The 12,064-nt window shown below is 40.1% G+C and overlaps 1 protein-coding gene across 3 annotated transcripts in view; it reads left to right on the top strand.

Moving 5' to 3' along the window:
- Positions 1 to 7,675: 7,675 nt before the first annotated feature.
- Positions 7,676 to 12,064, top strand: part of LOC140715927 (lysosomal-associated transmembrane protein 4A-like) — a 35,387-nt gene continuing 30,998 nt past the window's right edge. For 2 of the 3 annotated variants that reach the window (XM_073028476.1, XM_073028479.1), the window contains exon 1: positions 7,676 to 7,739. The gene's annotated coding sequence lies outside the window, so the exon portion shown is untranslated. Of the gene's footprint in view, positions 7,740 to 7,884; positions 7,929 to 12,064 lie in introns of those variants that run through there. The other variant, XM_073028477.1, reaches the window with a different exon arrangement.

Here is a 12,064-nt window from a genome sequence, read left to right as displayed (position 1 = left end):
AATTGGATCAGCAAATTTGCTGATGATACAAAGATTGGAGGTGTAGTGGACAGTGAGGAAGGTTTTCAAAGCTTGCAGAGGGATCTGGACCAGCTGGAAAAATGGGCTGAAAAATGGCAGATGGATTTTAATACAGACAAGTGTGAGGTATTGCACTTTGAAAGGAAAAACCAAGGTAGAACATACAAGGTAAATGGTAGGACACTGAGGAGTGCAGTAGAAGAGAGGGATCTAGGAATACAGATACAAAATTCCCTAAAAGTGGTATCACAGGTAGATAGGGTAGTAAAGAGAGCTTTTGGTATATTGGACTTTATAAATCAAAGTATTGAGTATAAGAGTTGGAATGTTATGGTGAGGTTGTATAAGGCATTGGTGAGGCCGAATTTGGAGTATTGTGTGCAGTTTTGGTCACCGAATTACAGGAAGGATATTAATAAGGTTGAAAGAGTGCAGAGAAGGTTTACAAGGATGTTGCCGGGACTTGAGAAATTGATTTACGGAGAAAGGTTGAATAGGTTAGGACTTTATTCCCTGGAGTGTAGAAGAATGAGGGGAGACTTGATAGAGGTATATAAAATTATGATGGGTATAGATAGAGTAAGCAGGCTTTTTCCACTGAGGCTAGGGGAGAAAAAAACCAGAGGACATGGGTTAAGGGTGAAGGGGGAAAAATTTAAAGGGAACATGGGGGGGGGGGGGACTTCTTCACACAGAGAGTGGTGGGAGTGTGGAATGAGCTGCCAGATGAAGTTGTAAATGCGGGCTCACTTTAAGAAAAACTTGGACAGGTACATGGATGAGAGGTGTATGGCGGGATATGGGCCAGGTGCAAATCAGTGGGACTAGGCAGAAAAACAGTTCGGCACAGCCAAGAAGGGCCAAAAGGCATGCTTCTGTGCTGTAATGTTCTATGTTCCTATATTGGTGTGTGAGTCTGCAACAGAAATGCCAAATGATGTATTTGGTTGTATTACAGAACATGTTGCAGAACAACAAATTGCCATTATATGGTGTCTTGGCATATGACAACATGTACCATATGGGGCTGATATTAAGCAATATTTGACACAGTCACAAGCAGATATTTGAAAAAATGATGAAAAAAAAAGAAAAGTGTCATGTCAAGTTTCAAAAGAGGAGTCTAGAGATGGAAATATTAGAAAATTGATTCTTGAATTTAAAGCCTAGACACTAACATACAGCCAATTAACAATGGAGAAATCAAAACCAGGAATGTGTAAAGAGTTACAATTGAAGTAAAATGGCCTTGGAGTGTTGTTAGGCTCGAGGTGGTTGCAGGGTTAAAGAGCTGTGAAATCATGAAATGTTTTGAAAGTGATGAGAATTTTTTGGATCCAAAATACATTAACAAAAACAGACATTTGTTTGACAGATAGCACAGGACAAGTTTTGGATGAAAAGCTTATAGAAGATGCATGATGAGAGAGTGGATTGCAAAGTGTTAGAATAGTGAAAGGTGATGATAACAAAATGACAAATGTTTATGTAATTGTTATTATGCTATTGTAATAACTATATAATATTGTCTGTGGATGTACTTCAGTTTAGTTATACCAATAATGATTAAAATATGAATACTTAGAGAATTTGTTTGTAGATCATCGTTTAAGTTGCAAAAATAATGCAGATGGATCAATAACTGAAGACTTTTCTTAATAGTGTAATTGAAGCAATGTTTCTGGATCTTCAGGAGACAGGTCACATATGAATGGAGTCACAGGAAGAAATGGAATTTCCTGACAAAATAAAAGGTGCTTCATGATTTTAAGCCGGTTGCCGTTCATTACCCCGTTTGATATTCTCAGTGTGCTGCACAGACAGAGACCTACTGTCCCGAACTCCACTTGAAAACAGTATCAGCGAAGTCGGTTTGAAAGGTGCAAAAACAAATAGAGATTGTGGCCATGTTCTTTATAAATTGCAAATCCCTGAAACCGTGTGTGGAAGGTATTCACTATTTTGATTGCTAGTTTTTAAGCAGTTCTCAGGCTCAGAATATGACTGAGTACCCTTTGACTACCTTTGCATTCCAAAGGTCTGCAAATACCTATTAGGCAAATAGAGGTACTGTTGCAGAATCTTCAGTGTGGTAGGAAGCAGTCATGGCCAAAGGAACATGATGCTGTTTTTTTGTAAAACTGTGAATATGAGTACTCACTCCTTAAATTCCTGCTTCAGAATTTTGGTTAATTTCAAGGAGCTTACTATGGTACAGTTCCATTTTTATAAGGAAAAGTTGTACTGTATTTTTCCATTATGTCTGGGGCACTTTATGTTATCACAGAATATTAAAATGAAGTAATTTAAAATGTATTATCTGGTGAATCAAAAGTCAATTGTGTAAAGGTTCATAAGTATTCAGAACTGAACAATATACTCGTCTGTAATAGTTGTAGAGCACAAGCTGATAGAGAGTAAAGTGGGAATAAAATTCTTCTTCCAATGACCTGGGATAATTCCTGCCTTTCTTTGTAATTAATAGTTAGTATGAAACATTCCAGCATTGGAGGTTGCACATTGTTTAGCTGCATTTTTTTGTGTTTTGCTTCAAGTTAGGTACTGAACAAATACACTATATTCTTCTGACTTTTGTTAATGAGAAGTCTTAAAACCTAACTCAATAATAAAATAAACTTAGAATCCATTACTAGACCCACTTAATATTACCATATACCCATATAACAATTACAGCACGGAAATAGGCCATCTCGGCCCTTCTAGTCCGTGCCGAACGCTTACTCTCACCTAGACCCACCTACCTGCACTCGGCCCATAACTCTCCATTCCTTTCCTATCCATATACCGATCCAATTTTTTTTTAATGACAAAATCAAACCTGCCTCTACCACGTCTACTGGAAGCTCATTCCACACAGCTACCACTCTCTGAGTAAAGAAGTTCCCCCCCCCCCGTGTTACCCCTAAACTTTTGCCCCTTAACTCTCAACTCATGTCCTCTTGTTTGAATTTCCCCTACTCTCAATGGAAAAAGCCTATCCACGTCAACTCTATCTATCCCCCTCATAATTTTAAATACCTCTATCAAGTCCCCACTCAACCTTCTACACTCCAAAGAATAAAGACCTAACTTGTTCAACCTTTCTCTGTAACTTAGGTGCTGAAACCCAGGTAACATTCTAGTAAATCTCCTCTGTACTCTCTCTAATTTGTTGACATCTTTCCTATAATTCGGTGACCAGAACTGTACACAATACTCCAAATTTGGCCTCACCAATGCCTTGTACAATTTTAACATTACATCCCAACTCCTATACTCAATGCTCTGATTAATAAAGGCCAGCATACCAAAAGCTTTCTTCACCACCCTATCCACATGAGATTTCACCTTCAGGGAACTATGCACCATTATTCCTAGATCACTCTGTTCTACTGCATTCCTCAATATTACCAGCAGTGTTAAATAATCACATATTTGTAGAACAACATTCTGTCTACAATGAAAGCTTGACCTTTAAATCAGTCAATCTGAGATTAAGGTGGGTGGTTAAAAAAGAAATAGATGAATTTATTGTTTTATAAATTCTTATTTCTAATTAAAGTGCAGGACACATTTAATATTAATGTTTCATTGGCTTTCGTATTTCCTCTCTGTAAGGATTTCTATTGCTTTTAAGCTCTATTGTACATTGCAGGTGTCTTTAAATAGAAATTCCAACTACCTGGGGCTTGCAATAAACTTCATATTAGCATTAATTTATTGAATCAAAACACTCACTATGATAGAAGCTTTAAAAAGTTAACTTTCAACTTTCAAATGCTAGATCAATGGCCATAAACAAAATCTGTAAAGGTATTGGTCCAAAAATAGCTGCAAATACCCGGGATGAAACAGAGGTGTGTATAAAGGCCAGCCAATGATAAGTGTAAAAGCATAATTGAAGAAAGATCAAAAAGATGTAGCCACAAAGGAAAAAGTCATATGGACTGCTGTGGTTTACCAGAAAGCCACAAGGAACTCACAACAGCGGATCTTAGAGCTGTTGGTTTAAGTCATTTCATGTATTTATATTTGAATGCCTTGATAATTATCTGCTAAAATGTCAAAACTGTGGATTCCTAAGCAAAACTTACCAAGGCAGCACATTTGATGTAAAGGAGAGACATTCTATTGATTAATAATGACAACCAACTAGCATCATAGGGTCATACAGCACACATAAAGGCTTGTGGTCCATCGTATCTGCACTGACCACTATGCCCAATTACCCTAATCATACCTACACACCCCAGTTCCATAGCCTTCTCTACCTGACTGAATCAAACATTTACATTAATGCTTCTTAAATGCTTTGAGAGTATCTGCCTCCACACCACTCGCAGGCACTACATTCCAGATTCCCACCACGCTGTATGAAAACAATCTTCATCTCATCCACTCTAAAGGCTGATTTATACTTGTGCATCGCATCTACGCCGTAGGTACCGTGTACCCTACGCCATAGGGTGACGTGCACCTCCCCAAAAAAGTAACTCACGCGTTGTGGCGACACAGACCGCAACTGTGATTGGTCCACTTGGTGGCATCGCATTTCCGCCTACACATTTCCGGTCGCTTCTTCTCCGCCACGTCTGTACACCGATGCGAAATAGATGAACCAAATCGTCAAATCTACCTGCTGACATGCGAAAATGTTCAAAATGCATTTCCTCGTCCATGTCTCTCATGAAGAAACTCAACATAGTGGCATGGAAACCCCACTGCCAACTAGTGTTTTGACGCACTACAGCGTAGAGCGACACAGGAGTGAAAATCAGGGTTACGGCGTAGGCTGTGGCATAGCCCGTACACACAAGTGTAAATCAGCCTTAAGCCTCACACTTCAAAAATATGCCTTCAGACCATTTTTTCTGTGATTCATTTCTCCACCCAAGGGACAAAATGCAAATTAGAACCCTGTCACCTTAACCAATATTATTTCTGCTTCCATATAAAATTTCAGGAAGAAACACTCTAGTTTCATGCCGGCTTCCTTGAACAAATGATTCTTCTCTGATGAAGGACTGATCAAAGTTCAAAGTAAATTTATTATCAAATGAGATTCATTTTCTTGCAGGCATTCACAATCGAACAAAGAAATACAATAGAATCAATGAAAACTACACACAAGCAAAAACTGACAAGCGACCACTGTGCGAAAGAAGGGAACGTGTGCAAGTCCAAAAATAAATAAATAAAACTGAGAACATGAGTTGAAGAGTTCTTGAAAGTGAGCCCAGAGGTTGTGTTTAGTGATCAGTTCAGTGCTGAGGTGAGTGAAGTTATCCACACTAGTTCAGGAGGCTGATGGTTGAAGGGTAATAACTGTTCCTGAACCTGGACGTTGGGGAGAGTTTTTCCTGTGATTGACTGAGCTGTATCTATATTTTGGCCTCTGCCCTTTGACCTGTTTGACATGGGTGACCCTACCAAGAGCCAAAGCACAAAGCCCTGACTCCAGCCGACATAGCTCTCCAGGTCATTGAGGCACTCAAGCCTCCAAAACTAATTACAAGGTTGTGGTCCTCTTGGAGGAAGTCAGAAATAAAGTTTATTTTTTAACATAGTGAAATCTTAGCGCTCAATATCATTGAACCTGCAACTTTAAGACCTTAATGGCTCTGCGCCAAACTACTCAGTATGTTTCTCTCCAGCTAAATGGGGAGATTAATGTGCATGATTTAATTGATATGAAATCATTACATCTATGAATAAATTATTGCATTTTATTCTCTACTGAAGTCTTTCATCGAAATTCTGAAGTTGATCTCTAATTGTTGAAGAATGAGTGTGTAGGCACAAGTCATCAGATTTAATTAGTCAATTACACAGTTGCGTATAGTAAATGCGTTAATTAATGCCATGCTCTGATTTTGTGAAAAATGTAATTTGTTATCTAAGTTGCTGGCAGAATCTCAGATGGTAACAAGGAAGTGTTCAGGAGTGAGATATACCAGCCAGTTGAGTGGCGACATAGCAACAACATTGCACACAACGTCAGCAAAACCAATGAGCTGATTGAGGACTTTGGGAAGGATAAAATGAGAGAACACACACCAATCCTCACAGAGGGATCCAAATAGAGAGAGTGAGCAATTTCAAGCTCCTGGAGTCCTGACTTGGTCCCAACATATTGATGTAGCTATAAAGGAAGCAAGACAGCAGCTTTCATTAGGAGCTTGAGGAGATTTGGTATGTCACCTAAAACACTCGCAAGTTTCTACCAATGTACCTGCACAGGATCGAAGTGAGCTACAGAGAGTTGTTAAATTAGTCAGCTCCATCATGGGCACTAGCCTTCATAGTATCCAAGACATCTTGAAGCAGCAGTACCTCAAAAAGGCGACGTCCATCATTAAAGACCCTCACCACCCAGGACATGCCCTCTTCTCATTGTTACCATTGGGAAGGAGGTACAGAAGCCTGAAGGCATGCACCCAGCAATTCAAGAACCGTTTCTTCTCCTCTGCCATCCGATTTCAGAATGGACCTTGAACCTCTATATATATATATATATATGTATCTCACACTCTGTCACTATCCATTCCATAGGATGATGTTGGTTGCTCAGAAAGGAACAGCGTGTGCGTGAATGGATTTTAGGTGAGTAGGGGGTTGCACAGGTCCAGACCCCCCCCCCCCCCAACATCCCCTCCCGGATCCAGCGGCACAGCGGGGTCCGAGACGGCTTGGGGGAAGTTCAGCTGCAGTGAATGGCCAGACCAAGCTTCGATGCAAGGGATGCCCCTTCCGCGCTTCACGGCACGTGTTTGCTAGATGGCTGTTGACCCTATGAGAGGGTTCATCCGCCTTGTTTCTCGTCCTGCAGGTGTCTAGCCACCCTAAACCGGGTGAACCGGTTTAGTCGCCGACCACCCAAACATGCGACAGGTAGTTCCTGGGTTACCTGGTACCAGCGGCACTCAGACGAGTGACCTTAAACCTATAAACACTACCTCACTACTTTCCATTTCTGTTTTTGCACTATTTATTTAAATTAACTATTTAATATACATAAATATATACTTAATGGAATTTACAGTTCATCTTGTGAGTTATTTTGTATTGCATTGTACTGATGCTGCAAAGTTTACAATTTTCACGGCATATGCCAGTGATATTAAACCTAATTCTGATTCATCATATATTTGATGCCCTATCCATTTTCTGTGTAGTTTTTGAAAATTTACCATTTTCCTATAAAATAATAATCATTTTAGGATTATTTCACACTTATAATAAGGTGCGTAAATATACTGACCACTTAGATTTTGACACCATTTAAGTGAAGTCTAGACGATCAAAAACATAGACTCTTTATATCCAGTTTCCTACCCAGACACCAGAACCAAATGATCTGGTTTTCTTCCTGCTTTTCCTTGTACTATCATGCTCTCCAAGGGTATGGGTAAAATCCGCACGTCAAAAATATTTAGTTGCTGCATAAGCTCCCTTTCAACAGTGCCATCAAGAACACACAGAAATCTTGTACTTGACAACCTCACTCCCCCCCATTCAGATTCTAACAGTTACAGAGCAATAGACATTCTAAGGTCAAAGCCAGAAAATGTTCCATATATCGGATTACTTTTCCAACAGACATCTGAAGGTCAAAGTCACAAATGACTTTTTCAGTAGAAATTCGTGATACGTATTTCAAGTTGAACTTGCAACAGTGCAACAGCTGAATCGTTATTTTCTTCACTACGGCCAGCCAGGTATTTTCATAAAAAACAGTACATTCGGATCTCTTTAGGTTCATTAGGTTCCACCACCTCCTATTTTTACTGGTTTGTGATTAGCAATTCGACCTCAATTGATATTTTAGACATTATACACAATCATTAATGTTAAGTATACAACTGGCACTTTTAGGGGAGGCCAAACTGGAGAGCGTTAGAAAGCAGGTGAGTGAATTGTAAATTGTAATTCAAAGCAGTAAACACAAAGTGATTTTAGTGATGTTGGAAATGATTGGTTTTTAAAGTAATACTTTTTATAAGATATGGACATTTTAAGAAACTCATGTATTTTTCACACTCACTGAAAGAAAGCGGTATAGAAGCTAAACTAACGGTTTATCATCTGCCTTATTTTTCATTGGCTAAGTATTAGCACATTACCCACGCGATGTAATTGTTTTAATTATGTAGCCTATTAATTAATTCATCACTGAGGAATTTTTTTAATCTTATCTACTTTGATAGAAGTGCCATCTTTTATTTCTTTATTCCTTTGTCTTACACCTCTTAACATTAATTCCTCTCTTAGCATCATTTCTCAGCTCTTTATTTAGTTTGCTTAGTGTTCGTATGTATGTATGTACCCTAAAGTAAACTGAAATCTTGAATTAAGACAGCTCTCCATCTTGACTCCTGGAAGAACTCTAAAGATCAGAAATTAAACAGAGATCCAACAGTGACTAGCAAGTACTAAATGATTTGTTGCTCCGGTCTGCGCCTTGGGCAGCAACCTTGCCATTTGTTTAGAATTTGTCTGTTTTTTACAAGGCCAAGTTGCTAACTCAATGCTCAACCCAGCACGGATGGAAAGTGTGCAAGGAGCCAGTTGGATTCGAACCCGGGACCACTTGGCTCGAAGTCCGGTGCAGATACCACTACACCAGCAGCTGGATCCAACGGGATCTCACTACCAAACATATTTTTCCCTCCCCCCCCCTTCTGCTTTTCGCAGGGATCGCTCCCTACGCGACTCCCTTGTCCACTCGTCCCCCCCATCCCTTCCCACCGATCTCCCTCCTGGCACTTATCCTTGTAAACGGAACAAGTGCTACACCTGCCCTTACACTTCCTCCCTCACCACCATTCAGGGCCCCAGACAGTCCTTCCAGGTGAGGTGACACTTCACCTGTGAGTCGGCTGGTGTGGTATACTGCGTCCGGTGCTCCCGGTGTGGCCTTTTATATATTGGTGAGACCCGACGCAGACTGGGAGACCGTTTCGCTGAACACCTACGCTCGGTCCGCCAGAAAAAGCAGGATCTCCCAGTGGCCACACATTTTAATTCCACATCCCATTCCCATTCTGATATGTCTATCCATGGCCTCCTCTATTGTCCAAATGAATCCAAACTCAGGTTGGAAGAGCAACATCTTATATACCGGCTGGGTAGCCTCCAACCTGATGGCATGAACATTGACTTCTCTAACTTCTGTTAATGCCCCTCCTCCCCTTCTTACCCCACCCCTGACATATTTAGTTGCCTGCCTGTTCTCCATCTCCCTCTGGTGCTCACCCCCCCCTCCTTTCTTTCCCCTGAGGCCTCCCGTCCCATGATCCTTTCCCTTCTCCAGCTCTGTATCACTTTTGCCAATCACCTTCCCAGCTCTTAGCTTCATCCCACCCCCTCTGGTCTTCTCCTATCATTTCACATTTCCCCTCCCCCCACTACTTTCAAATCTCTTACTATCTTTCCTTTCAGTTAGTCCTGACGAAGGGTCTCGGCCTGAAACGTCGACAGCGCTTCGCCCTATAGATGCTGCCTGGCCTGCTGTGTTCCACCAGCATTTTGTGTGTGTTGTTGTTTGAATTTCCAGCATCAGCAGATTTCCTCATGTGAGCAGCTGGCTACTAATTGGTTTGGTAATTATTCAATTTCATGGCTGGCTATTACCAGTTTAAGCTAGGTGGCACTAATTAAAGTTTACCATGCACTTCTTAGAGTGGCATTTAAGGTCAGTATTGTAAATAATCATAGTTAGACAGTTTTGCTACTTTCTGGCCAGAAATGGTTCTCCAAAATTCCCTACCTTCGTTCTCCCTGCCATTCTCAAGGCCACCAAAGCCCCATATCTGTCAACCATTGGTCCGTGATAAAATTAAATTGTGACCCTCAGCCAAAGACTTCAAACAAAAAAATCACAGACTCATGACACACAAAGACATCAGCACATTGTGCTCATGCCTCACGTGCTACCCACTTTGATCCTCATTTTTCAGTAGAGCTGGAGTTTTGCTGGTAATGTGAAGTTCAGATCTCCAACTATCCAACTGCTTTATTAAAGCATTCTGGGAACAGTTAAATTAGGTCCAATATGCCTCTTGTTATAAATCACTTTTCAGTCTACTTACTTTCAATGCTCAGTGCTTTCTTCTTGTTTTCCATTCTCTTTGCTTTCTTCTCTATCTCATCTTTTACTGAGATCTGTTGTCATTCCTCCCAACTTTCCAGCCCTTTCAGCAGGTTTTCCTGCTTTCTCTTCAAGCATCCCTATAATTTAGATCAAAGTTCAAGGTTCAATGTAAATTTATTATCATGGTACATTTACGTCACCATATAAAACCCTGAGTTTCATTTTCTTGTGGGCATACCCAATAAATCCATAATTGAATCAATGAAAGACCACACCAACCAGTTCAACTGGTATGCAAAATAAATAAACTGTGCAAATAAAAAAGATAAATAATAATAACAAATAAATAAACAATAAATATCAAGAACATGAGATGAAGAGTCCTTGAAAGTGAGTCCATAGCTGTGGGAACATTTCAATGGTGGTGCAAGTAAAGTTGAATGAAGTTATCCCCTCTGGTTCAGGAGTCTGATGGCTGAAGGGTAATAACAGGTCCTGAACCTCGTGATGTGAGCCCTTAGGCTCCTGAAGGCTTCTTCATTTCAAGTTGTGGAATTTTATTTCCTCTGCATGTCATTATTATGACACTGTTTTGTTTCCTTTGGACATCTTCCTGCTCTCTGGGTTTGATTGTCCAGAGCTTCTACCTATCTCACTTTCAGTCTAGATTTTATTCTTTCATTTCCACCATCTAAGTAAATCCTTTCCTATGACTGAGCTGGAGGTTAGCCTCTTAAGTAATCAACTTCAATATCAACATTCTGAGTAGCCCAATTATCTCTTCCAGAATTAAAGTTTTCTACCTTTCTGGGTAGGCTTAATCTCAGATCAGTCAGTCCAGGAACATTTTGTCCATTTCCTTGAACTTGCATTTACTGGTCATCTTTCTAAGTCTTGGAAGGAAACCATCAACAAACTTATTTGGCTCTAGCCTCAAGCATTGTAATTCATGGCTATAGATGTGGTGGCATGTTTTCAGTTCTCGGTTTTAGATAAATCCTTCAAAGAAGTTTATTTTCTGGCTCACTTATTTCCCAGCTGCTCTAAAGGTCTTGCACTGACATTCATAAACAGATGTAGCTACACTTGTCTATATTACAGGGACCTTTCATTACACAGTTAAATGTCAGTTTATGACAAATTGTCCAACACCTCCGCAATATTGCTGGCTAACCAAGTTATTTTGGGAAGGAATTGAGCATTTCAGGCACTTTTCACATACTCAGCGTGCAGTAGGATATTGCTGCTATATTTTGTAGTGTATGGATCTATTTCTTCTAGCGCAGTGACTCCCTTTAGCACTAATTATTGACTGATAACTTACCCATGTGCATTGATTCGTAGCTCTCTCTATGAAGTGAATATACAAGTTAACCACCTCCAAGTGCATGTCTTTATTTGATATATATCATTTATTTGATATGTAGCTATACAGGCACAACAAATTGGCGATGAGTACAAACTTGAATGTCAGTGAATATCACCAAATGCACTGACGGTTATGAGATGACAGAGAGAGACAGAGAGAGGAAAGAGTGAGCCAGTACAGGGAAGGCAGTCACAGATGCTAGCACAGAGATGTTTGAGTGACAGTGCACAATACAACAATGAGAGACACACAACTAGCAAAACTAAAGTGAAAATAACATGACGATGGCCTTTGTTGGGAAAGTTTTCACATTTGATAGTGCTAATGAGGACTGGGAATGGTATATTGAGAGGGTTGAACTGTAGTGCTAACAATGTGGATGAAGAAAAGGAAGTCTCCACACTTCTTAGTTTAATGGGTGCTAAAACATACAGTCCCTTACTCAACTTAGTAACTCCTGAAAAGCCAGCAAGCAAGACGTTCATCAAAATTATTGAAGTTTTTCAAGATCACTTATCCCAAATCCACTAGTAATAACTGAGAGATTTATATTTCACGAAAGGAACCAGTTAAAGGATGAA

This window comes from Hemitrygon akajei, chromosome 24, assembly GCF_048418815.1.
Source record: "Hemitrygon akajei chromosome 24, sHemAka1.3, whole genome shotgun sequence".
Lineage (NCBI taxonomy): Eukaryota > Metazoa > Chordata > Chondrichthyes > Myliobatiformes > Dasyatidae > Hemitrygon > Hemitrygon akajei.
This window is presented reverse-complemented; position numbering and strand designations above follow the sequence as displayed.